Raw genomic sequence first — 22,418 nt, 5'->3', positions numbered from 1 at the left:
TCTCAAGCCAAAACCCTGCTCGATTAAGGACAACCTCATCCTTGTGGTTTGAAGTATATATATAAAAAAAACAATCTTTTTGAACAGATCCTACTATAAGAACCCATTTTATAATCACCCTGAGATATCATCAAAAAAGATCATCGAAGATTTTACAAATTTATAAACCTGAGTACACTCCCCCTTTTTTTAAAAGAGGATTAATATATATTTTTTATATAAAAAAACTTTATTTCTCAAGATATAACAATGCTTATCATGTCATGTCTGTCATACTGTATCCCAAGCCAGATATAAACTGTTTTTTTTTTTTTAAACATAAAGCCCTTAGATGAGTCAATCCTTCGATCAGACTCAGACCTGGTCCGAGAAAGATACGACAAAAGATTAACCAGCAAAGATCAGTTTAAAGGGAATTATATGACTTTCCTTATAATACTAAGGCCTTTAAAACCAACTTCTAGAAGCTTTTTTTTGTATATACTGCAAGATGCTAGGTAAGAGTCAGTTCATATATATTTTTGAGTGAAATTAGGAAGCCAGCAAATGCGGACCAACAAATTTTATAGAATAGCCAAGGTTCAAAACCATCCAAGCCCTTCATATCAATCACCATGTTAAATTAATGGTAAGTCACCAAACACTATCATTAAACATCATAGTAAAAAAAACAAGTATCTTGGAACCAGCTTAATCAATCCGGTATGTGTTGCCACACTTTAGCTCCATAGACAATCTGGTAGGTGTTGCCACTCTTAATCCATACCGTCTGTGTTGCAACTCTAAGCATTATAACGAATAAGAGAGAGCAACATAACAGAAGCTAGTACTAAGTAAAAATAGCTTTTAGCCGATTCGGTGAGATAAGCATCCGCTCTAAAAAAACAAATTCGATCTTACAAGTAGGAGATGTAATATGGTAAACTAGGTTAAGTCAATTTGCAAAACCAAAAATTTACTCCTACACGTGGTTATGAGATAATACATACTACCAACCAAATATCAGAAGGCAGGACACCTTTTCCGAAACTAGTATTAAGTGCCCTCAAAAAAATCTACAACTGATCTAATAGAAAAGGTACCAGAACTAGAGAGTATATCATACAAGGGATTGTCATCTTACACAAAGGACCTCAGTAAAGTAGTGTTACCATAAACCAAATTATAAGATCATTACAGCTTATTTTTTTGTGAATTTCTGGTTTTTTTCTTTTTTCAGAGTTCATTACATCTATTGAGCAGTTTTTTAACCGAATCATAACATCATCACCCCAATATACAATTCCTTTTTTATAAGTACCATACAGTACTCTTTCCTCAGTAGCAAAACTCCCTCATACCTGGCAGTTTCCCTATTTTTTAAAACAAACACAGACTTTTTCTCATAAAACCAGTTTTACAGCACTTTATACGGAAACCAGACATACTACTACCATCATTCAAAAAAAATCCAAGCAGTTCTTAGTTTAACTGAGCCATTCACTCAGTTTCCAGAACCAGGTTATAACTCTTTTTTTTGTTTATTTTATGAAAACAACCATCATTAGTCACAGAGGTATCCAAATTCCAAACTGTCACAGAGCAGACATGTACTCCCACTCAAATTACTCCCATAATCCTGTACGTACAGTTTCCGGAACAATTTTCCATTATACCTAAACCAATATTACTGGTTTTTTTAGAGCCTTTCAAATCTTTTTTTTCAGCAAATCGTCAGAATAACACTTGTCAGTCTCTAGAGTAAGAGATATTATATGTTTGACCTATAGATTAGGAGACACAGACCAGTCTTACATTTCCTCTTACACCATTTACACAAGAAAGGTTTAGTAACCGGAAACAAATTACCTGGTTTATTATTAAAAAAAATTCCAAAAACCAGTCTCAGCAAAGCTACACAGTAATTTATAGAGATTCTATAAAGCAAGAGAGAATTTTTGTTTAACCTGTAGATTGGGAGACGACGAAGCGTCCACAGTCTCCTTCCCATTCTTTTTCGGCATGATTGAGCACACAGTAGAAAATATCTACTAACCCACACAGTATAGAATGCACACAAGTGAATACAGCACGATGCCAAGTGAGTAAGGGTACTCAAATTTTAAAGGGGCATTTATACTTTGCTGAAGCAAATCAGGAGCAGATCCACCTCTGACTCGGACCAGCTACTACAGCGTTAGACGACACCCATACGGGCCAGATACTCAGGGATTATCCCAGCTGAAGATCCGGTCAGACCATGATTAACTCACCCCAGCATTTGCTACTACACTCACCTGCCACCTCAACCCTAGCGTAGGCAAAAGCGTGTTGCAGGCAGCCCGACACAGTAGAGAAGTAATTAAAAAATACGCTACTGAGTGTATATAGAGAGAGAGAGATGTTATTTACCTTAAAGCAAGGTCAAGCCAAAAAATATCTAGTCTCATAATGTATACCAACTAGAAAAAAAAATGCCGTCGATACCCGGTTCGAATCAACTATCGAGCTTTTTGAACCTGGCTCAGGTTTATCCCACACATCCCATTACAAAATCAACTAACCCTTATACTCGGCTTAAGTCATGCACCCATCAACAGGGGTACAATATACCAGCAAGGATCTTAACCATGTACGATTCACTGCATAACAACAAAACTTTTTTGTGATTAATTATTACTTCCAATTCCGACTCAAAGTCAAAATGTGAGTCTATAAAAGACAGAAGACACTAATACATAAACCAATCCAAGGTAACAGTAGGGAGTAACTGTACTCAAGTAATATACATATCCTTATATTTGCTCCTCAGGTGTGTTAAAAAATGGCCTACAATCAAGAACTGGTTTTTTCCATAGCAAAAGCACACCTTTATCAATCAGGTGACTCTACACGGAGAGCTACATTACTCCGTTATGAACTATATATATTCCCCCAATTAGGAACCTCTGTTTCCCAGACTAAATGGTGGTCATACCAAAATCGAGTGACTCGTGTAACCCTTTGGGGTCGAGAGAATTTTAGGAACAATATCAGATTGGCGATGGTTACAGAGGCTCTGGGCCTAGGGCCACAGTATTATTACATAGAACATTCAATGAAGCCAGGTTTTTCAGAGCGGTTATACCTACTAGCCCAATTCCTTTCATCTCAAAAGATCTTTTTGTATCGTAGTTATGGTCATCAATTAAGAGGGTATTTTAACTGTACTCCACGCACCCGGGAGTATGGGTTAGTCTTGGCGACTCGTATCTTGCCTTTAGTAGAGTGTCCAAACACCTGCTTTTACTACGATAGCTGTTTGTGTGATCACGTAATGGGTGGTTTAATAGAGATGAAGATGAGGTGCTCTCAAAATACTTATCGGTCCTGCTTCTTTTTGTCCCTTGTAATAGAAGAGTCAGAAGAAAGACCTCATGCTATTTTGTGTGTGTGTGTGTGTGTGTGTGTGTGTGTGTGTGTGTGTGTGTGTGTGTGTGTGTGTGTGTGTGTGTGTGTGTGTGTGTGTGAGCATTGCGGCAGCATAGACGGTTGAATAGGGCGGAAACGACTGCCTCTTTTTTGTGGTGAGGAATCCTTCTTGGGGCGGTAAGCGTAGAGCCATGAGTGACACACCCTTGCTCTCTTTGAGCTTGCTAGGTTATCTTGGATGTGTGCTTACAGCCCTCCATGGCTTGCACACGGTGCTCGACAAGTCCCTAGCTCCGACATGTGTGCCAAATGCGCACACCTCGCTTGAGGTGCATTGCTTTGGAGCATGTGGAGAACGAGGATCTTTGGAGACCAAAAAAAGCACTCAAGCAGATGAGAGAGAAACCCCCCCTTGCTTGAGGATGCCCCCCCAGTGGTCAATGTTCAGTGGTAGTACTCTACCATGCAAGGCCAAAAGACAACGACAAGAGCGGTTGGGCAAAGGCATGGCACGTGGTGACCGGAGCTCCCACTAGCTCTACTTTGATAGCTCCTCCACATGCCTCTCGGGGACATTTTGAGCTTGAGGATGAGCACATGTTCGACATGGTCGATGAGTTATTGGCTCATGAAGGCAATATGTGCGAAGAAGATTGTAGACCATGCACTCAACGTGCAACAACAATGGTGGGCATGTTGCTCTATCAAGTGCCCGAACACCTCTTTACACGGGTGCACCGTACTCAATGCTACAAGCATCCTTGGAAGTCCTCAACTTGCAAGACAAATTCGGTTAGATCAATGCAAGTGTAGATGCATTCCTTGGGTAAGTTCTATTCATGGCTTTTTATACATCTCTCTTCTTCATGGTGTAAGCTAGCATTTATATTAATAATCTTTTTTGTTGTAGTTTGAGGGGGAAATGCTTTTTAAAGATCACCACATGCCTCCGGATCGCCACCGGCGAGCTAGATTGTATGTCACTGCACTTGGCATGGAGTATAAGTGCATCCACAGATACATCAACAATTGCATGCTATAGCGCAATGAGCACGCACATGATACCTCATGTCACATGTGTGGGGACCACATTGAGCAAGGTGCACCTACCCTGCAAGGTATTGAGATATTTTCCACTAGTTCCTCACATTCAAAACACATGTTGAAAATCAAGTCTATGGTGAAGCTTCTCACATGGCACGCCAACCATCACTCAAATGATGGAATGATGAATGTCCCTGTCAATTCATTGCATGGAGGCACATAGAGACTCTGTGGCCAAAATTTTGGCTAGAGCCTCAATATTTGAGACTTGGGCTAGCAAGCAACGGTGTCAATCCATTTGGCACCAAGTCCACTTCATGGAGCACTTGGGTAGTGGTGATTATCAATATTCCACCATGGGAGAAACCAAGAAGAAAAATATACTTTTTTTCTTGCTTGTGCCAAGGAAGTACAAGGTGGCAAATATTGATGTCTATCTTGAGCCCCTTATTGAGGATTTATGGAAAGGCATCCCCGTTGTAGATGTCTCACTTCCAAAGGAGAGGAGAAAATCCATTGTGAAGGGAATCCTTATGTGGACTATGCATGACTATCCTGGGCTTGGAGAGATTTTTGGTATGTTATTTTCATTCTTCTCTCTAGTTACCATTTGTATTTTGAAGCTTCTCTCTAACGTCCTGATATGTGTGTAGGGTTGTTCACATTGGGCCATAATGCCTGCCATACTTGCAGGCCATCATTGCTGATGGAGAGGCCAAATGCCTTGCACAAGGTAATCTATGCAAACAACCATTGTTTCTTGCCCCAAGGTCATAGAAAATACAAGGCTCCAACAAATGGGAAGACACCACTAAAGTGCACAATGGCAGATTGGACAACTATTTGGGAAGAGCACTACAATAGTGATCTGGCCCTGACTACTCCACCAAAAGGTATGTCAATTTATTCCATACTTTTAAGGCTTCCATATCGGAAGGACTTAAAAATACAACACCTCTTGGATCACATGTACGTATTCAAGAATGTAGCTCACACCTTGTGGGACCACATTATTGGCAAAAAAGACTCATTGGGGGCGAGGGAGGATTTGAGAGCCTTGAAACGTCTTCCCACATTTGCCACTAGCCCCCAATGGGAAGATTGTGCTTCCTAAAGCACCATGGATGCTAACCAAAGAAGAGCTAGATTAAGTGAAGGGTTCCATTGCATATATTCGCACACCAACAAGATACATGAGGTCACTAAAGGGAGCTTTCACAAAAGAAAATAAAGGTGGCAACGTTCAATTGTATGGGTTGAAGTCCCATGATTGACACAGGATGCTACATGTAATTCTTCTCTCTATTTTCTCCGTCCCTCATTTTGTCTAGATATTGATTTGTGTGTATGATTTTCTCTCACTTTCTTGTTTACTATTTTGACACTGTAGTTAATTTTGCCGGTGAGTATGTGCATATGCTGGAACAAGAAAGTGAGGGAAGCTATTTTTAAACTCGGAGAGTTTGTAAGATACACCACAGCTCTACTCAACTAAACTTTTCTATGTACACCATACCCTCAACAAGCACTTAGTGTACTCTTGTGTTTTCTCTTGTAGATTTGTAAGCTCCAAAGAAACTGAAATAGATGCCATACCTGCTTCTCAAACACTTGATGTGGAAACTGTGTGTGCCATTGAGGATGGATTTTCTCGATCTGTTCTTCTTAGCCAAATCCACCTCTTGGTTCATGTGGTTGAGGAGATCGCTATATGTGGAGTAGTACATGCATGATGGATGGCCTTTTTAGAGAGGTTTTTAAGGTTTTTTGCGGCTACGGTCCCAGCCAAATGTATGTATGGCCAAAGGGTGGATTGTTCAAGAGGCATTTGTTTACATTTTAGAGTATTCGGCACAAGTTGATCCCTCAATGCCTCACATGTGGTCAAATGAGGAGGATGCAAGGATGACTTCACACTTGCCAAGGGAAAGGCGAAATTATTTAACATGGATATAGATCTATCCCAAGTGGTCAATAACGTTTTTATCCTCAATGCAAAGGTTATGACCAAGTGGGTGGACTTGTGCACAATGGCAAAGGCAAGGCGTTTTCAAGAGAGGGAAGCATGGAAGCAAGTGCATGGAGGCAGGAGGACACCCCGAGTGCCTAGACACCTTGCATGTTTCCTAAATCTCATTAGTGTCGAGTGGATTCATGAGAGAATGACCAAAGCAAAAGCACGCAGAGAAGACATGATCGACAAAGAATGGGAGTATGCATGAGGTTGTGTACCAAAGGTAGAGTGATCATATACTTAATCCATATTGTATAGTTTTTTCTTGATTTTATCTTTGTAATTGATAAAAGATATTCTCTTATTTTGTAGTGCCTTTCCTTTAACTCTATGTGGTCAAAGGGTCGACACTTTTGTACACGCCATATTGATGAGTGTCAAACCACCACAGACTGTGACATCATGGGCAACTTCGACACAGATGGTGATGAAGCCAGGTATTGTGGGACTATTGAAAGGATACTAAAGGTTAATTTTAGAACCTTTCATACCTTCATCTTTGAGTGAAAGTGGTTTGTAAATGTGTCTAGACGGCATGAGAATGGCCTCTACATGGTGGAATTTAGTGCGCATCACACAGGGAGGTATGACAATTTAGTTTTTCCATACAATTGTGAGCAAGTGAATGACTATCTTCTTTACCCTTATTTGCTTGTAGCATTAATTATACCAATGTTACTCACTTTGAACTTCTCTTCTATAGTTTATCTATATCCGAGAAATCCACCAACCAAAACTTTGGTTTGTAGTTCCCGTAACACCTCGAGGGAAAACCATTTTTGCCACTAATGAAGTGGAGACCATCTTCGACCCTCTTCCACCTACTACTTTGGATGAGGGGGAGATAGAGGAGAGAGAGATTGATGATTCAAGTCCCACAGCCGTATGCCTTAGAAAGGGCGATTGCCATGATGATGATGATGATGATGAGATGGAGGATGAAAAATCCAAAGATGATGAAGCCAACACATACACAAACCACAATTCCATTTCTCTCTTTATTGATTTAGGAGCCATGGGCTTAGAATTGGATGACATTTCTTGTAGAGATCTTTTGGAAGATGATTCATAAACTTTTTGTATACTTTAAGTTATGAAATTTTTTTGTTGTATCGTCCATTCATCTCTCTCTAATCTTGTGAAGCATGATTAACTATGTGAAACATGCTAAATTAATCAACTGGGTGTGATTAATTTAATTGAATGCAAAATATCTATAATTTTTTGGAGTAATTATTTATGAAAAATAACAAATACTTTGCATTTTTCTAAAAAGAGTTGTTATTATGAAGTGTTATGGGTGCAAGTGGAGCTAGCATTTTGTGTTGTGCACAGTGCAAGAGTACTTTGAAGAAGAGATTCTTTATTGTGCTCCTTGCTCAACACCTTTTCATGACAAGAGAGCTCTTGGCACCACTACATAAAGCCTTTCAAAATATGCAAAGAGTGCATGAATGCAGTTGCTCGGGTGAAATGTATGTGTTGTTTGGGAGAAGCGTGCAGTAGTAGAAGCGGTAATAAAGGCGGTAATAAAAGCAAAAATATCCGCGATAAGAAAGAGAATGAGAAAGATTCTTGCAAAAGTGTAGGCCGTGTGCACAATGCAACATGTTCTTGTGTCAAAGGGAAATTGGAACACTGTGTAGGGCATTGATGTACGTCCTGGTTCTGAGGATACAAGCGATGTTGTTAGAGTTGTTTTGCCTATGGTTGTGAGCAAGCTCGTTGGGATGTAAACGATGCACTAGCTCATGCATTGATTGTGTTTTTTGTGAAGCACACCATTACTCCTCACATTCATTTAGCAAAATTTGCAAAACAGGCTTGGGATATTCTGACTGGCCTTTATGCAAGTCGCAATGAGGCAAAAACTGCATTGATGTGTAAAGAGCTGGAGTCAAAGATTATGCATGAGGAAGATGACATGGACACTTTACTTGTTGGTGTCAAGGATATCAATGAGCAAATTATTTCTGCAAGAGAAGTCATTTCAGACAGTTCCCTTGTGTAGACTGTTCTTGATGCCTTGTCAAATTCTTACCAGACTTTTGCTAGTACTTGGAGAATGACCCAAGGAAATCCTGAAGTTGTCAAGTTTGATGCATTATACACATTGTTGTTGCAAGAGTTGCTTTCTAGAAAAAATAAGACTAGACAATGTGCAGTTGAATAGTCCTTTATTGCTGCTCAAAGAAAAGGTGGTAATGCAGCCACTTCTTATGGTTCTTCTGCGAGTGGAAAATCACATGTTCTTGATGCTTCTATTGGTAGCAATTTGTCTGGAAATTTTGGTGAGAAGGGCAAAAAGAAGATGCGTTGCCATTATTGTAAAGCTAATGATCACTTGATCAAGCAGTGTCCTAAGTTGAAGGCCAAAGAGGCTAAGAAGAAAGAAGGTGGTTCCACTGCAAATGATGGTTCCACTACAAATGCAGCTATTGTTGAGTCTTCTATGAAAGGAGACGGTGATACTGATGTTGATGTAGAATGGGCTTTTAGTGCAGAGTGTACCTATAATCTTGTTGTCAATGATGCATGCATGTCAGTTTCTATAGATTCACATGTGTGGTATGTCACTTGTGCCAACAATGCCTCTTCTCCGGTTCAAGAAATTGGAAAGATTGTGCTTACTTCTACAAATGGTAGTTCTTTCACACTTGTTGATGCACTTTATGTACCTCGGATCAAGAAGAATCTTTTGTTTGTATCTGCACTTGCTGGACTTGGACTTGTAGTCAAGTTTGTGGATGACAGATATACAATATATGATCTTAGTTTTTGTGATGAAATTGTAGCATCTAGCATTTTATGTCGTGGGCCGTATAAGCTCACTTTGTATGTCAAGTGTGGGTAGAATTTTGCAAATGCAATTGTGGATTCTAAGGCTATTTTAGATGCAAAACTTTGGCATACATGTTTTGGACATCGGAATTTTGCAAGTTTGCTGCATTTGTAGAAATCTTACATGGTTCCTTCTTTGTTGCCTCTTGAAGCACCTGTCAAACATGTTATGGTGAAGGATGTATTTTGGGTAAGATGTAGCATTCAAAGTTTCCAAAGGATGGTTCAATTAGGGCCACATGCAGGTTGCAGCTTGTGCATAGTGATGTTTGTGGGCCCATGCAAACTCCATCCTTGGGCTTGAGGCCATCATGCATCCCACTTATGTACTAAACAGGTGTCCTACAAAAGCTTTCCAATCTATTAATCCATATGAAGCATGGCATGATATAAAGCCTTCTATTGAGAATATACATGTTTTTGGTTGTTTGGCATATGCTTTGGTGCCACAAACAGAATGAAAAAAATTGGATAATAACGCTGTCAAATGTATTTGTGTCGGTTATTGTGCTGAAAGCAAAGGTTACAAGTTGTATCATCCGCAAACAAAGTGTATCTTGGTCTCACAAGATGTTGTGTTTGTGGAAGATTCTATTCAGCCCTTGCTGTCATGTACTAGAGATAATAATGTCATCTCACATGACATTTATGACACTTTGTTGCCTCTTTTCAGTGGTGGAAGTTCAAATGTAAATTCCAATGAGGAGAGTGTACAGCCTATTATGAAAACGTTGCATATTAGCCCATTACTGATGTAGATGTACATGAAGTACTTGATGAGGAAAGGGCTGAGAATGAGTAGGTTAGAGGTATGCCAAAATGGCTGGTGCATACATTGCGTGACAGTAAATTGGATGCACCTTTGTCTAGTCGTACTTGTTCAGGTTCTTGCCATGCATCTTATGCATCAGATTGTTATGCTTTGGATGTGTCTAGCTTACATGATGTTGAGGAACCTCTATCTTTTGATGAAGCACAAAATTGAGAAAATTGGATGGCTGCCATGCAATCGGAATATGATGCACTTAGAGAAAATGACACGGAATTTATGTGATTTGCCTCTTGGCAAAAAGGCCATTAGTACAAAGTGGGTTTACCAATTGAAATGCAAGTCGGATGGTGAGATTGATCGCTATAAGGCTCAACTTGTTGCAAAGGGTTATGCACAGCTAAAAGGCATAGATTATGAAGAGAGTTTGGCTCCCACTTGTCATATGACTACTGTACGTTTTCTATGTGCATTAGAAACTCATTTTGGTTGGGATGTACATCAATCTGACATTCTTACTGCTTTCTTAAATGGTGACATATTTGAGGAAGTTTATGTAACGTAACATTGCAACTTTGTCAAGAAAGGGCAAGAGGATAAAGCGTGCAAATGTAAGAAAGATTTGTATGGGTTGAAACAATCTCCTCGTTCTTGGTTATGAGAAGGCTGACACTCATTTGGTCAAACAAGGCTTTTGTAACAGTCCAATAGAAAGCACATTGTATGTAAAGCGTGAGGGTGATGTACTTCTCATTGTGGTTCTTTATGTGGATGATTTGTTGATCACTGGACCAAATGAGAGACATATTGCTGAATTTAAGGCTGATTTGAATGCTACTTTCAAGATGAAAATTTTTGGGATGTTGCATCATTACTTGGGTATGCAATTTAAGCAGTGTGATGGTGGTATTGCCTTGTGTCATAAAAGTTACATAGACACATTTCTATGTAAGTTTGTACCTAAGGATTGCAAACATATTGCCACTCCGATGGAAATAGGTTTGAAATCGAGTCTTCATGATGCTGGTGATCCTGCAGATGTCACTCTTTACCAAACTGTTGTTGGATGCCTCATTTATGTATGCAACACAAGGCCAAATATTTAGTTTGCAGTCTCACATGTCAACAAATTTATGCATAGCTAAGCATTGGCAGGCTATCAAGAGGATTTTTCACTACTTGAGTGGCACTTTACATCTTGGTTTGTTTTATCCCAAGGGGGGATCATTGCCACCAGACTTACATGCTTTTTCGGACTCAAATTGGGTTAGTTGTTTTGACATGCAAGTGTCCTCAAGTGGTTTATGTTTCATGCTTGGTAGTTCATGTATATCATGGTTAAGCAAGAAGCAACCTACTATGGACACTTCTAGTTGTGAGGCTGAGTACATGGCAGTCTTCACAGCTACGATTGAGTGTGTATGACTCAGATGCCTTCTGGCTGATTTGGGTGTTGGACAGGACACTGCCAACACTATCTACACTGACAGTCAAAGCGCATTGACAATTGCAAGGAACCCAATTTTTCATGTTTGCACAAAGCACATTGAGGTGCATTACCACTATGTCAGGGAGAGACCTCTCAACAGGAGAGATTAGCTTGGGCTATGTGACAGCATAGGACCAACCTTGCAAATCTTTTCACAAAGGCATTGTCTCATGAGAAGTTTGAAGCTTTCTAAAAAGCTTTGGTCTTACTCCCCTTTGGGGACTAATCATGGCCTCAGGGCATGGCGTTTCCCTTTACTCTATGTGTCAGCTCTCGTTCACCACATCACTCCAGGGGGGATTTATTACCATATACATGTGGTAGTGATGTGTGTAAACACACTTAGGACCACCGGGGAATTTTTTTCCCTCTTTAGGAGGTTCCCCCCCCCCCCATGCATTGTATATATGCCCATCATTCTAGGGCTATCTATCTTTCCATTGCACACTAAGTGAAACACTCTCTATTGTGTGCCTTGAGCTTCCTTTGTCTTCTCCAAGATGTGTGTGTTTTCTTGCAACCCTAATTCCAACAAATTCAACTAAAAATTTGTGAGTTTTCTATCTAAAGGATCTTGCAAGGCCTATCAATGATATGCCAACCCAATAAAACAAAAGTTTCAACCCAAAAACTTGTAAAATCCTAATCCAAAGAGTGTTAAGAAACTAAATATGCAGTAGCTATTACAAGGTGCAATATTTTATGTTCCTATTACCAACCATGGTGTCATTATAATAGAGATGGAGCCAGAAGTTTAAAAATAATAATTCAAAGAACTAATTAGTGTTAAGTGACAGTTCCTTTAGTTCACAACGTGTACTTTAAATGGTAGTTGGAAAAACATTGAGTTTTTGAGTTTTGTTCAGATTCAAAGTCTCACTCAGTGTACACAAGATTCATTTTATGATGCAATAATTTAAGTATGTAAACTCAACCATCTGTTAGACCATTCTAGACAATAGTCAGTAAGACATCATCCCCATACTTGTTGCAAGAGCACCCACTTGAAGTTCAACCTTTAATGTTGCAGATTGCAGAGTACTATCGATCATGTATGGGGAGTCCACCTCGACAAGCACCAATAAACACAATGGATTCCTTGCCAAATTTTCACTACACGAGGCATGATCATAGCAAACAATCTGCCTATTGATGTGCAAAATTGGATGCAACATATCTATGAGGGCTTGCATGTTCAAGAGTCTGTGTGTGTGTGTGTGTGTGTGTGTGTGTGTGTGTGTGTGTGTGTGTGTGTGTGTGTGTGTGTGTGTGTGTGTGTGTGTGTGTGTGTGTGTGTGTGTGTGTGTGTGTGTGTGGTGGACGTGCATGTGTAGTTTTAGGGCGGGAGTGTAGTGTGTGTATGTGTAGGGGGGGAAGGGTGCCGCATGATCTACACAATCCACATTTGCATACATCAAACATGCCAATTTGTTTCAACCCACTATGTAGAGGGCAAGGATAGGCAACTACGTGATGTGCACGTGAGAAAAGGACCCCAAAAGGGCTGCCAGTATGAAAGCAGAGAGAAAATATTGAAAGTGACCATGCTTGTTAGATCCCAGAGTGAGTGAAAAAGGGGGATGACTTGAGAAGGGCTGAGAGGAGAAAAATCATAGTTATTAAATAAGCAAGAGAGTGTGTGGGTGTGGTATCTAGTTGGTAGACAGTTGGTACAACCAGCATTTACATGTGATCACTACTAATAGGGAGCCGGTGGACTAGCAATGTATCATCTTCAAGCGCCCTTGCTCTTTTCCAGAGAAAGAAGGATGGGACATATAGGTTATGTATTGATTACAGGGATCAAAATATATAAACCAATAAATGTCCCCTTCCGCACATTGATGAGTTGTTAAGTCAGCTTAGTGGTGCACAATTTTTTTCAAAGCTTGATCTACAATTTGGATACCACTAGATTGAAATTAAGAAAGGAGGTATTTTCAAAACTCCTTTTTTACCACGATATGGGTTCTCTAAATTATAGTTTTTCCTTTTGGTTTGAGTAATGCACATGTAACATTCATGTGTTTAGTGAACAATTTATTTCATCCATATCTTGATGACTTCATTTTGGTGTTTTTGGATGATATTTTTGTTTATTCTAAGAATGGAAAGAAACATGAGCTTCATTTAAGGAAAACTCTTGAAGTACTACGTGAACATCACTTGTATGACAAATTAAGTGCTTGATAAGGAAGAAATTGTATATTTAGAAGGGGTAGTCTCTAAAGAAAGCATTCATATTGATCCTAATAAGGTCAAGGCAATTATAGAATGTTCGGCACCAAAAACTGTGAGAGATGTGAGGAGTTTCATGGGGTTAGCACAGTATGAGCAAGCCTCTATCAAGAAATTTTCTAAGATTGTGAGTCCTCTAACTAAACTAGCCAAGAAAACAAGAGTTTTGTATGGTCTGAAGCATGTCAAGCGGCACTTGAAACACTTAAAGAGAAGGTGCCTAGACCAATATGGTCTAAGATAGCCATTGTCAGATTGTGAGGCTCACATGAATGTGGTAAGTAGCATGAAATTGCATGCACCAATTTTGTGTTTAATGAAGCAAGTGCCCCCGTTAAACAATGCCAATAGTGTGATGATTAATATATGCAGCCATAGCATATAAGATATTATCAATGCATCTGTCATAATTATAGGCATGCAAAATATGTCGAGGGATAAAGCACAAGCAATCCCCAAGATTTAACTCAATTGTAAAAGCCACCCTTGAGGAGACTCGATGCATGCAAATTTGTCTATAAAAAATTGGAAGTGTGCCTTCAATAGGGTATATATGATTGGTGCATTTCTAGATAATTTTGTGCGTGTATGTGGTTGTAATTGGATCTAAGATAAGATCATATCTAACAAATTGTAGTAAATAGAGTAGTGAATAGGAGACAATCCCTTACTATTATACTTACCGGCTGAATTGATATGTGTAGTAATAAATGCTATAAGTGTTTGCTCATGGAAATCATCCAAGATCTTGCAAGAAAATCTTTTATGAGTACAATTATAATTCTATTTATGAACCAAATGTAGTATCGATAATCGTATTGTTTGTTTGTACAACATCAAAAAAATAGTTGTCCCTCTCATTGACCAGATGAGGGAAAAGGCTACCCAAACCATCCTTATGGGTGAGGTAGTCCACTTCAAGAAGTAGCTAAAGATATGCCATGACTAGAGTCATGTATATGGTGTATACACACACACACACACACACATATATATATATATACACACACATACACACACACACACACACACACCCTTATCAATCTACAAGGAATCCTAGCTCAAAAAAGCGAGAAGCCAGAAACATCTAGAGAGGCAACCACCAGTATAACACATGCAAACATAGTATCTACCATGTGGTTTCATGCCTTCCAAATAGACTCTAAGCTTTACAGAGGCATCAATTGGTGGGAAATCTAATCATCGGCACTAAAAATTGGATGGTGGTGCCATATAATGTTCTAGTGATCAGATATGAGACTACAAGCATCAATCTAAACACCATCACAGACCGTGGCATAGCCATGATCCAGACATGGCTAAATATAATTGTAATTGTTGTAGACCAAATGATGGAAGCTCAAGCCAACATCCAAAGTTCTAAAATTTTCCGGCTCAAGCAACAGCTAGAATAGGAGACCATGAATGCTAACATGCGGAGGATTGAAGTCCTAGAAATCAAAGAGATTTAGATAGAGGAAGAGGTCGAGAGAGAACAACACACAAAGTCCATTAAAGAGAGTTGCAAGCGAAAAATGAACACCTAATGATTAATTTTAATCTCAATGCGAGAAATGGAATCTCACCAAGAACTGAAAGAGCACGGGTCTGTGTGACTGACCAAAAGTAGGTTGCAATAAAAATCTTAAAAGAGGTCCACAATCTCATGAAGCAGTTTGTTATGGATAACTATATCTACCAATCTCTGTTAGATATCGCACACTCTGAAGGAATAATCTAGAGGATGTCATAAAATCTAATATCTAACCAAACCAAATGATTTTCTCATATTAAACTCATCACTTAATATGGGAGAATAAATGGGAACAAGGGTTAAGATACAGATATGCTTATAGATCTTTTTCAACACGAGGACAATGGTAAAGGGACCCAAATGAGAGATGGTCTATCAAAGAGCAAGGTTAACCAATGGAGAAAAATACCTTAGGGTTGGCTTCGTTAAATCCTCCAAAGGTAAGTGTTGAAAGCCTTAGGACATGGTCTTTAAATTTTAAACTTTAGTCAAATAAAGTCCAAGCAGGCAAGGGGGCAGCTTGCTTAAGCAAGGGCTATGCTTAAGCAGGGGGCCTGCCTGCTTACCAAGATCAAATATCTTGCTACAAAGAGGGGGGTGAGCCCTACCAAGGAGGGATGTGTGTAGTAAGTATGCATCTCACCAAGGACCCATACTCTTGAGAAAGGAAAGAGGCCACATGCCAAGTGTAGAGGCACATTGCTCAAGCAGGCAAGGGCTATGCTTAAGCAAGGGTTGTGCTTAAGCAAGGGGGGTGCTAGCTTAACCTCACAAGAGGGAAAGAAGGACACTTGTCAAGAGACTACACATCTTGCCCCAAAGGGAGCCAAGCTCTCATTGTCTAGAGGGCTACATGGCCCAATGAGCTTCAAGGGAAGCCTAGGATAGGGGGTCGACCTAGCTCTCTCTCTCTCTCTCTCTCTCTCTCTCTCTCTCTCTCTCTCTCTCTCTCTCTCTCTCTCTCTCTCTCTCTCATTTGAGCATCCCACGAGCTCTCTCACTCTCATTCTTCTCTTCACACACTCTTGTGAAGCAAAGACTCCATGTCCTTCTTCAAGCTTGAGAAGTTGAGTGCCTACTACCACAAGCTCTTGGCTATGGATGCAAATCCACAAAACAGAATGCTTATGCTTGCTTATCAATTTCTCTAATCTCCATTATCACTATGATAAGCTATTCTACAAGAGCTATGAGTGATTATGTGTGACGGGTTATTTTTTTCTTGTAGAGCTACTTCTGCTTCTCTCTTCTTCCTCACTCTGTGCCAGCTCTCCGCACCTTTCATGGTGTTTGAGGTCTTGGGATTGAGGCTGGACATTCTTCAAGTTCATGCTAATCATGTTTATTGTTGTTACCATGCTAATGCTTGGTGAGTGAAGTTTACCATCTTCACCTCATCAAGAAGATTTAAAGCAAACACAATAAGTTGCATTGTAAACAAGTCTTCTATCATGGAAGAATCTATAATACGAATGCCCATTGAAGGGGGGACCGGCTCCAACTAATCCGGTCCTCTATTGGTGTCAATTTCTCTAAACTCTCACTCTCTTTTACAAGTATTGTTCATGCCATGTTAATGAGTTAATGTGTTAGTGTTGCTCTCTCCATCCAAGCACTTTCTTTCTAACCCTACATCTACACACAAAGGAATACTCAAGGAAATGCCCAATATGATATTCCCTTTCCGCTCCAACTCAAGTTAAAAGGCTAATTCCATTACATTGGTATCAGAGCATTTGGTTTCTCTTTTCTTGCTTGAGAAGAGAGGTCTTTAAGTAGCCTATAAATGGTTGATGTTGTTAATTATATTAGGGTAATTGGAATTGGGATCTATTATCGGTTTTGTTGAGCCCACTATGTGGGGTATGGTGCACACCTCGGGAGCTTTGGACTTAATAATGGAGTCTTTTTAGACTTGCCTACGGCTTTACCCTTATTGAGCCATAAGAAGTCCGAAAGGAGCTAGCCCTCGGCAACTCTACTATGTTAGACCTACTCCTCTACTCTCTATAATTAACCACTTCGAGCCGTGGGTGTAGATACTTAAGAGCCAATTTTCAAAGGCTAAGAGGAGTGGCAACTAAGGTTTTGAATTGCCAAAGCATACACTAAGTACATACATAAATTTTGTTAACATGGCTGACAATAATCAAGAGAGTAGAATGAACATTGAGAGCTTTGATTTTGCACATGAAGGTGCTAATGATGATGCTCCCATGTTTGTGAATTATCTCGTCACTAGGTTGCAGCAAGCTATAGGCAACCCTGCTTTGCAAGCCGAAGTTACTCAACAACTTCGTGCTTATGGAATTTCCCTTCCTCTCCAAGAGGAGAGAGAGCTTAGGAGGCCTCTTGAAGAGACACCCAAAAGAAGACTCTCTCCCATACGAGAGGAGGAATCCAAAGAGCAAGAAAGCAATGAAAATTTAAGTTCCTATAAAGATGTGGGTCCACGAAGACAGTGGTCTAGACGATCGCCTACTCCTCCCGAGAGGAAAAGATCAACACATAGTCCTTCTGCTCGTCACTCCAAAAGGGAAGAGAGGAAACAAAGGAAGAAAAGGGCTAGGAAGAGGTCACCCTCTTCTCCTTCTTCTTTACCTTCCTCCTCTTCCGACGAAAGCTATGGCTATTCTCCTAGAGAATACAAGAGGGGAGGACATCGCAAATCATTCCCTACATGGCGAAGGTCACAAAAGCTAAAGAAGTTCCTGGAGGGGGAAAAGAGTATCTCTTTTCTCACCTATAATGCCACATTTGGTGCTACCGACAAAGTGTTGGCCTTCATCCAGCAATTGGATGCGGCCTTTGGAGACGAGGGCTACAAAGGCCTCCAAGCTACGCCATGTATCTATGCACTTTCAAAAATCAGCTCGTCAATGGTGGGCTAGCCTTTGTGGCAACGGCGAAGCCCCAAAGACATGAAAACTCTACGCGTTTCCATCATGAAGCAATTCCTTGCAAGTGATGCAAAGGACAAAGTGTTTACTGAACGGCGTAGTTTGAAGGTTTTCTCTCATGAGTCTATCCATGAGTATGTAGACAAGTTTTGGGATTTACATCTCAAGGCTACTGTCTTTCAAGAGATAGACTTTGCCGAGCAAAGACAACAAATCTGTGCGGGATTACCTCAAGAGATGGCCGAATACATCAACTCTCAACGGCCTGGTACTATTAGCAAAGTAATCCATCACACCATGGTTGCTTCACGTATCAATTCCAATAAGGGGTTGGATGTAATGTCAAACCCATGGACCAATGCTCAAAATTCTTCCCAAGGTACTTCCAACAACAACAATAACAACAATCGATCCAAGGAGAAGGGAGTTTACAAAGGTAAAACAAACTCTCTCTTGAAGAGCTTGAAGCTTTTTGTAAGGATCAGAAGTGTTTCAAGTGTGGGGAGCAAGGACATGGCTATCATTCTTGCCCCAAAAAGAATGCTCGCAATGAGACTCCTAGGGCTTCCACCATCAAAGCTCCAAAAGAGGACGCTCATTGCAAAGGAACATTACTTTCCTATGCTTGGGGAAAGGTAAGAGATCATGATGCCTTCATCTTGTTTGACCCTGGCTCTACTCACAACTTCATATCAACGGAGTTGGCTACCAAGTTGGGCATTCAAGCTTTTGAGATGGGAGATATGGTGATGGCTGATGCAACTTTCAAGGGACAGCAAGCCTTTGTTACTCCCTTGATTGGGAAGTTGAGGCTTCATGTCCAATGCTATGTCAACAAAGAAGACTTCTTCATCTCTCCTCTCTAACATGAGGATGCTATCCTAGGGGCACCATGATTTGATCGCATGGCTTCCAATATGAAGTTCCCTGAAAGGAGAATCTACTTCACCTATAGGGGAAAGAATATGTATATAGATGCTAGTGAGCCTGTATTCCACTTGTAAATTCTTCTGCTTTTGATAAATCAATGAAGAGCTCAGTTTCAGCGTATATGATTTTTGTCAAAGAGTCTTTAAAAGATCCTAATGTTTCATCAAATGTAAATGGTAGGAATCAAGAAGAGTTAGACTTGTCTAATTTTCTAAAAGGATTCCAAGATGTGTTCATCGATGATATCCCTATGGACTTACCTCCAAAACGAGGGGATGATGACCATCGTATTGAGCTCCTTCCAGGAAGCTCACCTCCTACCAAGCCTCCTTATCGAGTCTCTCAAGCTCAACAAGAGGAGATCATGGGGGATGGTGAGGTCTAGTTTCTCTCCCTTTTGTTGTTCAGTGTGCTAACCGACAAGTCAGACAGTGAGTCGGCACTAGGCAAATAGGAGGTTTGGGGACTGCCCAACACCACCTATCGCTTGGTGTTGACCTTGGTGTAACAGACGATGGAGACTCTTTTGGTGAGGTGATTACAATTCATGCAGAGGAGTCAATACTGGGCAAATAGGAGGCTTGGGGACTGCCCAATGCCACCTATCTCTTGGGGACTGCCCAACGCCACCTATCGCTTGGTGTTGACCTTGGGGTTAAAGACATTACAAGAGGCAATAGAGTCAATACTAGGCGAATAGGAGGTTTGGGGAGTGCCAACACCACCTATCGCTTGGTGTTGACCTTGGTGACGAAGACATGACAGGCAGCAGTGAAGTCAACACCAGGCAAATATGAGGCTTGGGGACTGCCCAGTGCCACCTATCGCTTGGTGCTGACCTTGGCAAATAGGCGTCGGCACATCCACGGACATTACATTGTTTTGAGTCATGGGCTGAGTCATGGGCCGGGCTTGTCGGTCCAATGGGAAAAGGGTAAGAGTGATCGCCGATGAGAGGCGCACTCTAACATGAACAATCAAGGGTTAGTTGGCTAAGTATGGGCGCCCAAGTGTGAATGGGGCGAGTTCATATAAAAGTCACATAAACCTAAAAAACACGCATTCTCTCATTTGTGCAATTGAAGAGTGCTCTTGCTCCATCTCCATCTTCTACTTCTTCATCTCCTTGTGTGTGTGTATATGCGTGAGAGAGAGAGAGAGAGAGAGAGTGATTGAGCATTGCAACGACGGCACGGCGGCGATGAGCGGTTGAGCGTGGCACAGCAGCGGCTCCTTCTTCTTTGCAGTGAGGAATCCTCCACGAAGGCAAGCGTAGGGCGGTGAGTGACACACCCTTGCTCTCTTGAGCTTGCTAGATTATTCTAGTTGTGTGCTTGGAGCCATTTGTGGCTCACACACAGTGTATCGGCAAGTCCCTTGCATTGAAACATGCGACACACGCGCACATTTTTGGCGCCGTTTCCGGGGAAATGCCTTTCATTAAGCTCGAGTAGCACTCTATGCTACTTTGTGGTGCATTTTGAAATGTAGGAAAGGTAGAGAAGGAAGGTGTGTGTGTGTTGAGAAGGAGTTTGTTTTGCTGTTGTGTATTGTTTTGTTAATAAAGTATTGAAAGGTACTGTGTTTTTTTGTTCATAAGGTGTTTTCTCTGTGATAAGGTGTTAGAATTAAGGTAGTAGATCCATAATGTTATTTCTATGTAAAGTACAGTAAGTAGTTCTGTTAGCTAATGAGTTGTTGTAGTAGTATGTTCGTGTGTAACAGTAGCTCTATTAGTTGTAAGTAGGTAGGTTAGGTGTGTGTGCTCGTGCGCACAGCGCGGCCGCGGTAACCTTATTCCAAAAAAAACACAAAAATAGAAAATAAAATAAAAAAATTTAAAGGTAGGGTCAGTCCCCCTTTAAAATTACATATTTTAGCCTCACGCGTAGGTAAAAATCGACCTTTTTTTAGGACCAACGGAGCTTCGGGTAACCGAACGTGGTGCTGTAAAGCACACCACAACCCCCTGAGTGATACACTCGTTTTGAGCTGTCACACGCTCTAATAAAAAAACCGATCATTAAAAAACATCAAAAAACAAGTGAAAACGGGCGCCTAAAAAAGTAAGCGGTTAACCTTTGAGGTTATTTACCAACGCTTGTAGGGTGCCAAAGGCACATGCATCTGTGCTCTGGTTGTGTCCTAGAGGCCGAGCAACTAGCGAGAATTTTGAATTATGCGAGTTCTCAATACCCACCTACTTTAGGTTCCAAACCCTCGGCGGGAACCCAAGGTAGTTTAGTAACTCTTCCTCTGACTACGACGTCATGGAGGGTTACCCAATGCCTAATCCCGATAGCTCAAGCCAAGATATGCATGCCATGGGTCCACGGTCCGGCCGTGCGTGCTTAGCCGCTTGAAGGAAACCTTTAGTAGAGCCACTCGCTCCGAACATGGAGCTAACGATGTAAATGAGGGGGGTGGGGAAGTAAATTCGACATTCATGACCAACATAGACCCCATTCTCTTGGAGAGTGTGCACGTGAAGGCTCCATTCATTGCACCCCCTGAATCTTCAGAGTTATTCCCCTCTGGGGTCATATTAACTTGATGGTAGAAGCCTTGCCGAAGTGCAAGAGGTTGAGCGATATATCATTGCGGATAGGGAAAAGGAAATTGAGAGCTTACGCAAGGTGGAGCAACGAAGAGAGTTAAAAGCAAAAGCCCCTATGTCAATATCTTTGCTAGGAGAGCAAGCGAATGCCCCTATGTCAATATCTTTGCTAGGAGAGCAATCGAGTGCTCCTGAATTAGCGACCACTAAGGATCAACTTATAAAGAGCAACATTACATCTAGCTCAAAGGACACCCCTAGCACCTCAATCCTAGATGGAGAGTTCTTAAATGAGAACTGGGAGTACGAACTACAAACAAAAACTCTAACCGACCTATACACAAGTCACACCTATCACGTGGGTTGGTTAGATGTCCTACAATCCACAATGGGAGCTACTACTATGGAGGATCAACAAAAAAGAGTTTGTGAGGTCATCCATAGGGCTATTGAACTAGAGAGACAGAACGAGGGGATCCATATGCCTTCAACAGGTCTCATGAAATTCTTGGATACAGGGAAGGCTAAACAACCAACCGCGCAAATGGAGACTCCCTCGGTAAGTCCGATGGATCCTCCATATGTTGTTTCACCAGGGGTCTCGGTGCAATCTGAGCCCACAAGTGATAGCTTTACTTTTCCAAGTCTATCTCATATTTCCATTGATGACACCACGGCTACCATGCCTACCCCAATGATAGGCATGCCAAGA

Source organism: Adiantum capillus-veneris, chromosome 4 (assembly GCF_014529385.1).
Source record: "Adiantum capillus-veneris isolate H3 chromosome 4, ASM1452938v2, whole genome shotgun sequence".
Classification (NCBI taxonomy): domain Eukaryota; kingdom Viridiplantae; phylum Streptophyta; class Polypodiopsida; order Polypodiales; family Pteridaceae; genus Adiantum; species Adiantum capillus-veneris.
Note: the sequence above shows the minus strand (reverse complement) of the source record.